This window comes from Galleria mellonella, unplaced genomic scaffold (assembly GCF_026898425.1).
Source record: "Galleria mellonella isolate WM207_F2 unplaced genomic scaffold, CSIRO_AGI_GalMel_v1 utg171, whole genome shotgun sequence".
NCBI classification, from domain to species: Eukaryota; Metazoa; Arthropoda; class Insecta; order Lepidoptera; family Pyralidae; genus Galleria; species Galleria mellonella.
This window is the reverse complement of record NW_026442014.1, coordinates 1,592,061-1,604,112: the sequence shown is the minus strand read 5'-3', so window position 1 is coordinate 1,604,112 and position 12,052 is coordinate 1,592,061. Positions and strand designations below refer to the sequence as shown.

Sequence of the window (12,052 nt, the reverse complement as noted above, 5' to 3'; positions counted from 1 at the left end):
ATCTTAATTTACAAATTAGTTTAGGGAATGGCGCATTAGAATCGACGCCAATATCAATTAAGATGACGAATTGATATGCTTACGGAAGCGACGTCAGCCGCCATAACTAGGATACCTCAAGGTTTGTTTTGTCGACCTTGCCAGAATGACCGTGGCTAGGCGAGATCCCCATCTCAATAAGCTACGTCACAGGAGAAATGGCTTTATCCTCTAGTCGAGGGCTAGCGTGCTATGTTTAGCGGTGGACGGTACGGGGATAGTAGAAGATCAGTCGCTTGGAAGCCGTGCCCGCGTCACCTCGCTCGCTCCAGCGCGCCTACGACCTTCGACCACTCGTCCGAGTGAAGTGTGTGTCTGTGATAGTGTTCTTGTGGCCATCTTGACTGTCAACTGCATCCCGTACGCTATATGTGCCCAGGTAGGGTTGGAGCACCACTTGCAAATGGCGATTATTAATAGAACGGCGGACTGTTGCGAAAATAACGTCATTTTTCCCCCCATTTCAATGTTACGCGCGGGTGTAGTGTTACAAGAAACGCGTCTGGTTTATTTTGAGGCGTGTAGCGTGGGTGGTTGAGTTTCAGCAATGTTATATTTTTCATCTTCCATCGTTTGTTTGCACGTCTCGTCGTTTCTGCAGCTGCTTCGGGGGTGTCTTCTTGCGAGCTTCCTAATGACCTTGACCTACTTTACATATGTGATCCAGGGAATTTTATCTCAAATTTTTATTATCATATTGTTTTTTGTATGTTGTTTTTATTGATGTCTATTAAAATTATTTTGTTTAATTCCGCTACCATAATAATTCTAAGCAAATAACCAGCGATATAGACTTCCGCAAAATAACACCTAGTTTAATAAAATAGGTATATTATGTAGTTATTAAAGTCACTACCTTGATAACAGAGCCAGCTATGTTCTGAGAAATCAACAAGAATCAAGATAAAAAAAAATATTCATAAAAATAAAATATTAACTCCTTTTCAATCCGGTTTTCGCCCTGGACACAGTACCACCACTGCTCTTCTAAAAGTCACTGAAGACATTCGATTTGGCATGGATGATGGTTTGGTCACTACTCTCGTTCTTATTGACTTCTCCAACGCTTTTAATATGGTAGACCACAAAATTCTCCTTGCCATTTTGCAAAGTAATGGGTTCTCATCTTCTGCATTAAACTGGTTCTCCTCCTATCTGAGTGGTCGACAACAGGCAGTTCGCATTGACCATAAACTCTCAGACTGGCAGGAATTGATTGCCGGAGTGCCTCAGGGTGGGATCCTTTCTCCTTTATTGTTCTCTATTTTTATTAATCTTCTTTCTCTTGTCCTTGGCTGTCATTACCACTTTTACGCAGACGATCTTCAGATATACACTCAGAGCACTGTAGATGATATCAATCAATCTGTAGCGAATATTAATAACGATCTGAACAGCATTCTGGCATGGTCGTCTAACTATGGATTAGCTGTTAACCCCTCTAAGTGTCAAGCTATTGTAATTGGCAGTTCTAGACAATTAGCTAAACTTAATGTTAACTCAATGGCACCAATTACATTTAACAATTTAGTTATAAAATTAAAAACTTGTGTTAAAGATCTTGGCCTTTACATAGACTCATCACTCAGTTGGTCACATCAAGTTGCGGAGGTAAGTCGCTCAGTTGTTGCTACGCTACGCTCCTTATATCGCTTTAAAAACTTTTTGCCTATCGCTACAAAAATTAATCTTGTTCACGCACTTATTATTCCGATTATTGATTATGCTGATGTGTGTTATCCAGATCTTAATGAAGATCTTCTCGATAAGCTGGACCGTCTCCTCAACCAAGCTATACGCTTTATCTTCAACCTCCGCAAATTCGATCATATTTCTTTATATCGGTCTCAGCTCAAGTGGCTTTCCATTCGTCAACGCAGAAACGTTAGAACTCTTTGTACCCTCTACACTCTTCTTCGAAACCCCCAGTCTCCTAACTACTTAAGGAGTAAATTCCATTATCTTTTTGAAACTCACGAACGTAACCTTCGTTCCAATAATACTCTCCAATTATCCTTCCCCTCTCACCGTACTGGTTACGCTTCAAACTCTTTTCTCCTACATTCTTCACGACTCTGGAACGCGCTTCCTGATGCCATTAAGAGACTACCGACTAAACCGTCTTTCAAAAAAAGCGTTAACGCACACTTTTTATTTTTATCCGAGCAGTAAGTACTTTATATTATTCTCAATTCCGTGAATAATATAGTATATGTCATATATGTGTAAGTATATTTGTTATTTATATATATTTATTCGTTTATATTTGTAATTTTAGTACGTATGTATATCAATAATTAGTAGTACCGCATTCGAGTATTCTGACACTTCCCTATGGTTGACTGGGAGAGAATGCTTTTAGCATTAAGTCCGCCATGTACACATATTTGTACTAATGAATAAATAAATAAATAAATAAATAAAATAAAAAAATGTCCTGTGTGTTAACCTAGAATATGGTTTAATTACTTGTCAGAAGGCCTGCTCTTGAATCTAATATTATCATCAATCCAACCTAAAGTCAATAACAATTTTGTACTACAGTCATGAAATAACGAATAGGAATTAAGTTAAAATTGGGATCTGTTTGCAAATAGTTTGCATTGGCAAGTTGCACTAATATGCATCTATTAGAACAGTATGGAACAGTTATGTCACTAGTGCTGCAATTCGACAGTGCGAAACGCCTCTATTCTGATAGTGATCTATTCGAAATTACTTCAAGAGTAACCCCACAGATTGGTTCAAATCCACTTAGCTAATTGAATAACAAACATTCAAACGCAACGAACATTGTTGTACGTTTAGAATACTAGTGAAATAACTGGAATCATCGTACATAAGCCGCCCCTAGAGGGGTTTTGCCAACAGTTACCACACTTGTCAGGCAGATTAAAAACCGCAGTTAGGCTTTGGAGATGTTTTAAAAGGAACACTGCTGTCCATCCCTCGCCTTCCCTTAGTCGCCTCTTACGACACCCATGGGAAAGAAAAGAGTGGTGTATACTATGCTGGGACACGAGAATAAGTGGGATATTACAATGTAAAACTTTGTAAAAATGTCTCTGTTTTTATTATTCCTAAATACTTGAACTAATTTGAATCAAAAAGTTTCAGAACCGTATGAAACTTAGTCCTAGTCTAAGAAACAAGAAATTACATAGAAGGAGTGATAAAATTGTCAATTCATAGCAGGCTAGTATAGAATAGTAATATAGTATAGAAAATGGGGGGAAAAGGATTGTTAGCGATGGGGTCTAACAGCCCCAATGCTAGCAATGTTACTAATCAGGTCGACCTCCACTTGGTTCCCCCTGGAAATCATCGTGGTTACTTCTCGTGGAATCCTTCACGATGGGCCAACTGACCTGCTTTCATCGTCATCTATCATCTATCACTGGTACCCCGCCAGCGTATACCGTTAACGCAGGCAGGGTTACTATTGCATTATCACCCATTAAAAAAAAAAGTATAGAAAATGTAATACGGCCGTATAACCCTACCAAATTCAGATACAACCTGGTTGCTTACTTTCTACATAAACTGTGTCGAATATATAATCTAGTAATGTAAGATTTGTTATTGACAATTCACATATCAAATATTTTCTATACACTAGCCTGCTATGAATTGAGAAAAATAACAACTGATGGCGTATCTTTCGTCCTCTTTTTACTAATTATATTAACATAAGAAAAAAGGAGGCAACCATATGATTTACAGTTTTTATTTTATCATTCCTTCTACGTAATTCCTTGTTCTTAGGTCCTAGTTAACATACAATAGTGACAGTTGTACAATATTATATAAAATAGCCAAGTCCAAACTTGCTTTGTTTTCTGGCACGAAATTAATTTCGAAATCAACTTTTGTAACAAAAAATCAATCAACGTGACACATCAATGTCGTCTTGATTGACATTGTAGAAATGAAGTGTGAAGACCGCTAAATAACTGTCAAATAAAACGTAAGATTTCTTATGTTGTTTGCCATTCGAAATTTACTGTACATACACATTTTTTTTTATACAACTTAGAATGGCAAACAAGCAGACGGCCCACCTGATGGAAAGTGGTAATCGTCGCCTATAGATATGAGCAGTGCCATGGACATAACAGAGTATACTGTTTCGCCCATGATACCCCCCGTGCGTTGATATTCCTGAGGGCTCAGGTGTTATTCCTCTGTGCCCTGTAAATTCACGCCATGTCCCATCCTTCAAACCGAAACTATAGCCATGCAAACACAACTGCTTTACGGTAGAAACACAAATGGGACAGAGGTACCCAAGCAATCGACTTTTGTACAATCTCTCCCTCTGGTTTATTATTATTATTTATAATAATACAGCACTTAGCTGAAATACAAAATTATTATTGCAAGATTTCGTTAAAGATTAGAGAGCTTAAATAAAAGTAGTGGATAATTAAATTCACGCCATATCCCACCCTTCAAACCGAAGCACAGCCATGCAAACACAGCTGCTTCACTGCCTACACAATGAGTGTAGGTACTTTAATAGAATAAATATTTTATACTAACTTTATTGACTACTTATAGTTATTAATTTAAAATATGACCTTATGCTGACAGCAGCCAAAGTTAGGGAGTAAACTTTATTTTTATCTCATAGAATATGCAGTAATTTATAATATTTTTAGAAGACATTTTTAATTCTTATATTTACATGATAGATACGATGTATGGTAAAATAAAAACAATCGTAAAATAATGTTCTAAAAAATGTTCGTAACAAGAAACTGTTTAATGACTTTTGTTGTATCTATTTAGTAATAATAGGAGTCAAAATAGCGTCACCTCTATGGTGAACTTACGAAACTGAAAAATATACATTTTACAGGAGAACATTTTGAAACATTAGAATGCAAATAACTTTGGACAGAAAACTACTGTAAAAGATCATGCTAATATTTTAGTTTAAAAACCTGTTTTTTATTGAATGCACTTAATTAATTGTTTTTATATTACAAGTATCAGAAATAAATGCATATTCGTTACTTTGCACCTTCATACATGAGAGTTCCTAGGTATTGAGTTATACAACAACAAATCTACGAAGTGTCAGTTTCGTAAGTTGCCAAAGAAAATCAAATGGAGATTCGAGCTACTTGATTTCTTTAACCGTTAGAGATAGAAATTTGAAAATAAGCCACAATAAGTAGTATGACGCAAAAAAGAAAAAGAGACTACAGTATGGGGTTCTTTAAAAGTTTCTTGAAGGTCGGCAACGCTCGCGCGATTGTCCTGGTGTTACAGGCGTTCATAGGTCACGGTAACTTCGTTAACCTTCAGACGGGCCGTATGCTTATTTGCCACTCTAGTATACTACTAAAAAAAACTGATTTTTTGTATAAATAAAATTGGTCCGCTAACTAACATTTTCTCGCGATATATTTGTTTACGTCACGAACCACGGATATGTACAAACGCTGCTTTTTATCAAGTTTCGCGAGTAAAGTCGCAGGCGAAGCTGTAGTTATAATATGAATTTGTGTATAATATAAACACTTTTACATTTATAAATACTTATCCTTATTTTTTAATTTATTCATTTAGTCATTAGTACCTTCTATACGTAACGTACGTCCTTCGAATAAGCAAGCTGAAGTGACAATGGGCTGGTCACATAGCTCGAAGAATCGACAACCGACGGGGAAGAAAGGTTCTTAAGTGGCGACCACGTACGGGTAAACGCAGTGTAGGACGACACCCCCCCCCCCCTCCCACTAGATGGAGTGACGACCTAAAATGCGTTGCAGGGAGTCAGGTGGATGCAGGTGGCTCAGGACCGTTCTTTATGGCAGTCTATGGGGGTGGCTTATGTCCAGCAGTGGACGGATAATGGCTGAAAACTAAAAACATTCTCTCCCAGTCAACCTTAGAGAAGTGTCACAATACTTCATACTAGTCCTTACTAATACGAATATTATAAATGTGAAAGTGAGTTTGTTTGTTACCTTATATCTCCTTAACGGTTTAACCAAACACTGTGAATTTTCGTATACACGTACTATATGGGGTGGTGAAGGATATAGGCTTCTTTTTATCACGGTTGCTAAACATATTCTAGAAAAACAGACGAAGTCATGAGCAAATGCTAGTATTATTACAAAGAGGCCTAATTATAACTGGGGGGAAGGGGTTGTTAATAATGGGATCTAACAGGCCCATTACTAACAATATACCCTATCAGGTCGACCTCCACGTGGTTCCCCTTGGAAACCATCGTGGTTAATTCTTGTGAAATTCGTCACGGTGGGCTAACTGACCTGCTTTCATCCTCACCTATCATCTCTTACTGGTGCCCTGCCAGCGTATACCGATAGCGCAGGCGGGGTAACCATTCCATTATCATCCATAAAGAAAAACCCCCATTACCAATAATCCCTTCCCCCGAACATTTATTCGACAGAAAGCTTTTGGTGTCATCTATATCCGAACTGACGACTTTTACATGAAATGCCTTAGGGATTATATAGATCGAGAAGTAAATCATTGGGCGTGAATGATCTCAAATAAAAATAAATCCGTTTATAGGCTTAGAAATTGTGCATTCTTCAACAGTTTTAGAGAAACAAAAGTATATTACAGAGGCGAAAGCAAAGCCGTTAGTCTTACATTGAATAAACGAATCTGTTCGTGTTGTAAAATATATTAGTATATATGTAATAAATTAACTTAAAAACTACTCAGCCTGTTTTAAAAATTCCTTCACCTGTAATTAATTTTACTGATTAATTTTAATTATTTTTTTACTATTAATTTAATTCATAATTAATTTAAGCTATATTTCTAAACAGCATAGAAAAACTATAGAAAGCTGCATTATCGTTACTTAATGATTATCATTACATCCTTACTAATATAAATGTGAAACTGAGTTTGTTTGTTTGTTACCTTACAGCGCCGTAACGGCTTAACCAATCACTATGAAAATTTAATATACACGTATATAGGATAGACAAGGAAGTAGACTACTTTCTCTGTCAGTAAACAGGTTACAACAGGTAGACGCAGGGGGGAAAGGGATTGTTAGTAATGGAGACTGAGAATCCCATTGCTAGCAATATACCCAACCCAAAATGGTATGGTAACCCCGCCTGCGCTAACAGGATACGCTGGCGGAGCACCAGTGAAGGGTGATAGATGAGAATGAGAACAGGCCAGTTAGCCCATCATGATGAATTCATCAGGAATTAACCATGATAGTTTCCAGAGGGAACCGCGAGGAGGTCGACCTGTTATATTGTGTATATATTGCTAATACATAAGGTATATTGCTAGCAATGGGATTCTCAGTCTCCATTACTAACAATCCCTTTCCCCCCTCTAAAAGGGTTACTTACTTCCAAAATCCACATATCCAGTTGCGGGCACAATCTTATGAATATATATATATATATATATATATATATATATATATATATATATATATATATATATATATATATATATATATATATATATATATATATATATATATATATATATATATATATATATATTTCTTATGAATATATTTGAAAGAATAAAGTAAACAGTGTATGACGTAATGACGTAATGACGCTTAACTTTATTAAATACTTTAATTTACATCCATTTAATTAAAAATGAATACATGATGGTATTTGGCTTCTTCTAATGGTATTTATCATTTATTTGTTAATTAGAACAAAATATTAAATAATAGTGAATATAATGTACACACACAATATATTTTATCTATATTCCTTTATTTTTTATGGAATTTCACAGCTCACTTTTGGCAAAAACAGAATATCAGTGTTTTGCTCTTTTTAGGGCAAAGCAATAAGCTGATTTGTGACCATTTTGTGTTACTGTGGCACACGCGTGAAGGGAAAAAATTGTTACTAATTTTATGCATTTTTTTTTTAATTTTTTGTACATGTATCTTTTTTTTAAATCTTTTCTCACTGTGCATTTATGTCTATTGTTGTATGTGTGCTGTAAGTAATGCAAATAAATTATCTATTTATCTATCTACATATTTTTAAAAAGTAAACGAGAGGAGAGCGTTGATTGAAATAATAAAGAGTAGAAGAGGCAAAATGCTGGGCCACCTTATACGATATGACGATTTTTTTAAGAGCATAATAGAAGGAAAGATAGAGGGCAAAAGAGGAAGAGGAAGACCGAGGATTAACTACATGGGACAGATAAAGGAAACACTAGGCGTCATGTCGTATAGGGAGATAAAGGATATGGCCTGGGATAGAGCTGGCTGGAGGAAGATGCATGAATTAGTTGCACCGACAAGAGGAAACTCTTAAATGAAAATGAATGAATATTTTATAGTACAGAATAATATAATATAGTTTAAAATCTAATAATAAATAAAACACTCTATATGTTAATCCAAGGCATTAGCCGCCTGTGAACTAATTTTTAATGAAATCCATTTAGTTTAAGTGCGATTGAGTAACAAACATCCAAACAAATGTTTATATTTATAATGTTAGCATGCTTAACATATTATCTAATCTGAATATACGAGAATTCCGTGTCACAATGTGCGCTCACTCTAATCTCCTAAACAGCTCAGCCTATTTTAGTGAAATTTTCCAATTTGTGTTTGCTTCCACTTAAGAGAGAGGACGGTTTTTATACCAATAAGAATCAAGGTAGCTAGATTGCGGCATAGTGTTTGAATCATCAACGTCATCACTGACAAAAATTTGCTCCATCACGCACCTTTTACTAGAACAGAGGGACTTTACCAGAGGGAGACTTTGTATAAAAGTCGTTTGCTTGGATACCTCTGTCCCATTCGTGTTTCAACCGTGAAGCAGTTGTGTTTGCAGGGCTGTGTTTCGGTTTGAAGGGTGGGATATGGCGTGAATTTACTAGGTACAGAGGAATAACACCTGAGTTCTCAGGAATGGCAACGCATGGGGGGTATCATGGGCGAAACAGTATACTCTGTTATGTCCATGGTACTGCTCGTGTCTATAGGCGACGGTTACCACTTTACATCAGAGGGGCCGTCAGCTTGTTTGCCATTCTAAGTTGTATAAAAAAAAAAAAAAAAACACTTGTTTTATTAAATAATATTTCGAATAGAGATACTGATATCTTTATATATTCTCTATTGGAATTAACAAGGAATAGAATCTTTACTATTTGTTATTGTAAAATCTAACCATTGTTGTTTGTTGCACCGTGTCGAATTTTAATGTGTTCTGTAAGGACATGGAAATAAAATAAAGAAAAATATTATAATAATTTCTATGCAGACGATTAGATAATATCTTTAAATCAATTTGCTATAAAACATAACCCTTCTTCTTTTTAAAAGTCTTTGGCAGTCAGGTAAATCCATAATTCGACTGTATTCTTAGTACGTTACGATCTATTATTGCCAACTTTGCTATTTCCATGTTAAATATATAAACACAAATAAATAAATAAATTTCGAGAATTTTTTAGTAAACAATACATCATCATCATCATCACCATATCAGCCGTTAACTGTCCAACATTGAACATAAAACCTTCAGGGGTTTTGCCAATAATTGTGGCAATTATGGCTTGGCGGGCATGTTGGCAACCGCAGTTGGACTTTGGTGATGTTTTAAGAAGAACAATGCTCATTCCTGGATCATTAAATTCCTTTAGTCGCCTCTTACGACGCCCACGGGATAGGAAGTTGTATAATTTACATTAATGATAGAATCACCAGAATAGATGGATGACGTCAAGTGATGTTTATCTAACTGCAAAAGCTCGCTGCAAATGATAACGGCCTTGGTGGTGCAGCGGTTATAACGTAACCTCACCTTCCTCTCAGAGCTACAAGTTATGATCCTTCGCATAATACAAACATTGTGAATTATTATCATATTTTTATTTATTTATTTATTTTTTATTATCTTTTATATATTATTTTTTCAGTTGTTAATTATCCACTGTTGGACATAAGCCTTCCCCATAAGAGAAGTTTTGCCAGTACTTGCCACGCTTGGCAAGCGGGTTGGCAACCTTTGAGAAATCATATTTTCTTTAACGCCCCATTCCATATTGTAATTTGATAATGAACACGTAAAAATATGTGAAATGGCGCGAAATCAGAAAGAAGTTTTTAAAATAATAAACGTGTTCCAAATTCAAAATAATTAAAAATTTAACAAAAGAAAAGTTTTTATGTAACAGTATTTATGGCCAAACTAGTTACATCCGCCGTTGGTCCGGGCATAGAGTGGGTCACGCCCTCCTTTCCGTGGGTGGCGTAAGAGGCGACTAAGGGAGGGCAAGGAATAGGCTGCAGCGTCCCTCTTAAATCATCTCAAAGACCTAACCGCAGTTAAGCTTTTGGTGATGTTTTACTCGTAAAATGGGCGCTGCTGCCCATTTCTCAACTATGCTAATCGGCGATGACTTAACTCGTCTTTTCATATTCAAACGTTGCTGACTGGTGACAAGTAAACTTGCCATTGCACTAGCGTGTAGGTACGTCCTCCTACCACGACGGGCAACACCGTTTGGATTACAAAGCGTTCATGACCAACAAATCACTTTTCTTTGTATTTAGGCTTTTATCACAATTTTAGTTTAATTCATTTGGTCATTTGGAGAGGATGGATGAAAGAAGAATTACGAAAGAGATTTATCGAGCAAGAATGAATGGAGATGTCGGTAGGGGCCGCCCTAGACGGACGTATGTCGACCAAATAGGCGACGTGCTGAAGAAGGGCCAAATTAAAAGTACCCGTAACCGGCGCGCGTGTATGAAAAGATTGATGAATGTGGAAGAAGCGGTTTGTTTGAATCGAAGCATTTAGCGTTCCATTGTTTCTGCCTACCGTAATGGGAGACAGGCATGACAGATATGTATGTATGTATGTAGTTTAATTCCGAAGATTTCAACCACGACGGAATTCCTTGTCAGTATAGTGTTAAGTTCCCTTATTCGCCCCTTACGACACCCATGGGAAACGAAGGGGCGGCCCATTCTATGTAGGAACCATACAGTGATGAAGTTAGTATATAATTATAAATGATCTGTCACCTATATTCACCGACTATATTATTTTTGTGAAAATTTCCACAAAAATAAATAAATAACTACGCACCAGAAATGAGTACAACACACTTTTTAGCAACGCAAAGCTTCAAACTAACACACCGTGTCAAGGCGTTCTAATTTTGTAGCGTGGAATACTAAGCTACACCAGTACATTATGCCTCATGTCAATTTTAAACACGATTTGTGTAATCTGCCACATACATATGTGTTGAACAATATGTTGGATTAAAACCCTGTACAAGTAAGGATTTACTATTGGTATACTATTTTATCAATTAATAAAAATATCGTATCTAGTTACGTATGTACTTTATACAGTCCCGGATTTTCGTCCTCTGCGTACAAAGAATTCCATGCCTTTTTTTTTGTTACTAACAATTAGGGATATAGCAATATAGATAGATAGATACTTTATTGTTTCCTCCAAAAAATTACAATAGTAAACTTATTATAAATATAAATAATTACAAGTAATATATATATATATATATATATATATATATATATATATATATATATATATATATATAATATTGCTTTATCTTATTCTCTATTCGTCCGGTGTTAAGTCCGCCAAATGTTCGCCAAAAATTATATATATATATATGGGCAAAGCAATAAACTAAGTTGTGACCATTTTGTGTTACTATGGCACACTTGTTGGTTTAATATCAAACTATTGACATATTCGAAAATAGATATCAGACCGATATAGGCGATATCGAAACGGGTGATGACCTTTTTCCGCCATAAATGTCCAGAGAACCCAATATATAGATATCGATTCGGTATCCATATTACACCTGTCTCTTTATTTACTAACAACAACAAATAGAGAATTATTTTTGCTTTCAAACTCATTTATTACTTCATCTTTATTCATATACATCTGTTACAGATTCTTATGATACGTCAATTTATAATTATAATATATAACTATATAAAATA

At 35.8% G+C, this 12,052-nt stretch overlaps 1 protein-coding gene across 12 annotated transcripts in view; it reads left to right on the top strand.

The window, feature by feature from the left end:
- LOC113518072 (obscurin) overlaps window positions 1-12,052 on the top strand; it is a 177,919-nt gene that overhangs the window by 108,647 nt on the left and 57,220 nt on the right. The window contains exon 1 of one of the 12 annotated variants that reach the window (XM_052892851.1): window positions 260-418. The exons of the other annotated variants lie outside the window; for them this stretch is intronic. The gene's annotated coding sequence lies outside the window, so the exon portion shown is untranslated. Of the gene's footprint in view, window positions 1-259; window positions 419-12,052 lie in introns of those variants that run through there. 12 annotated transcript variants of the gene reach the window in all.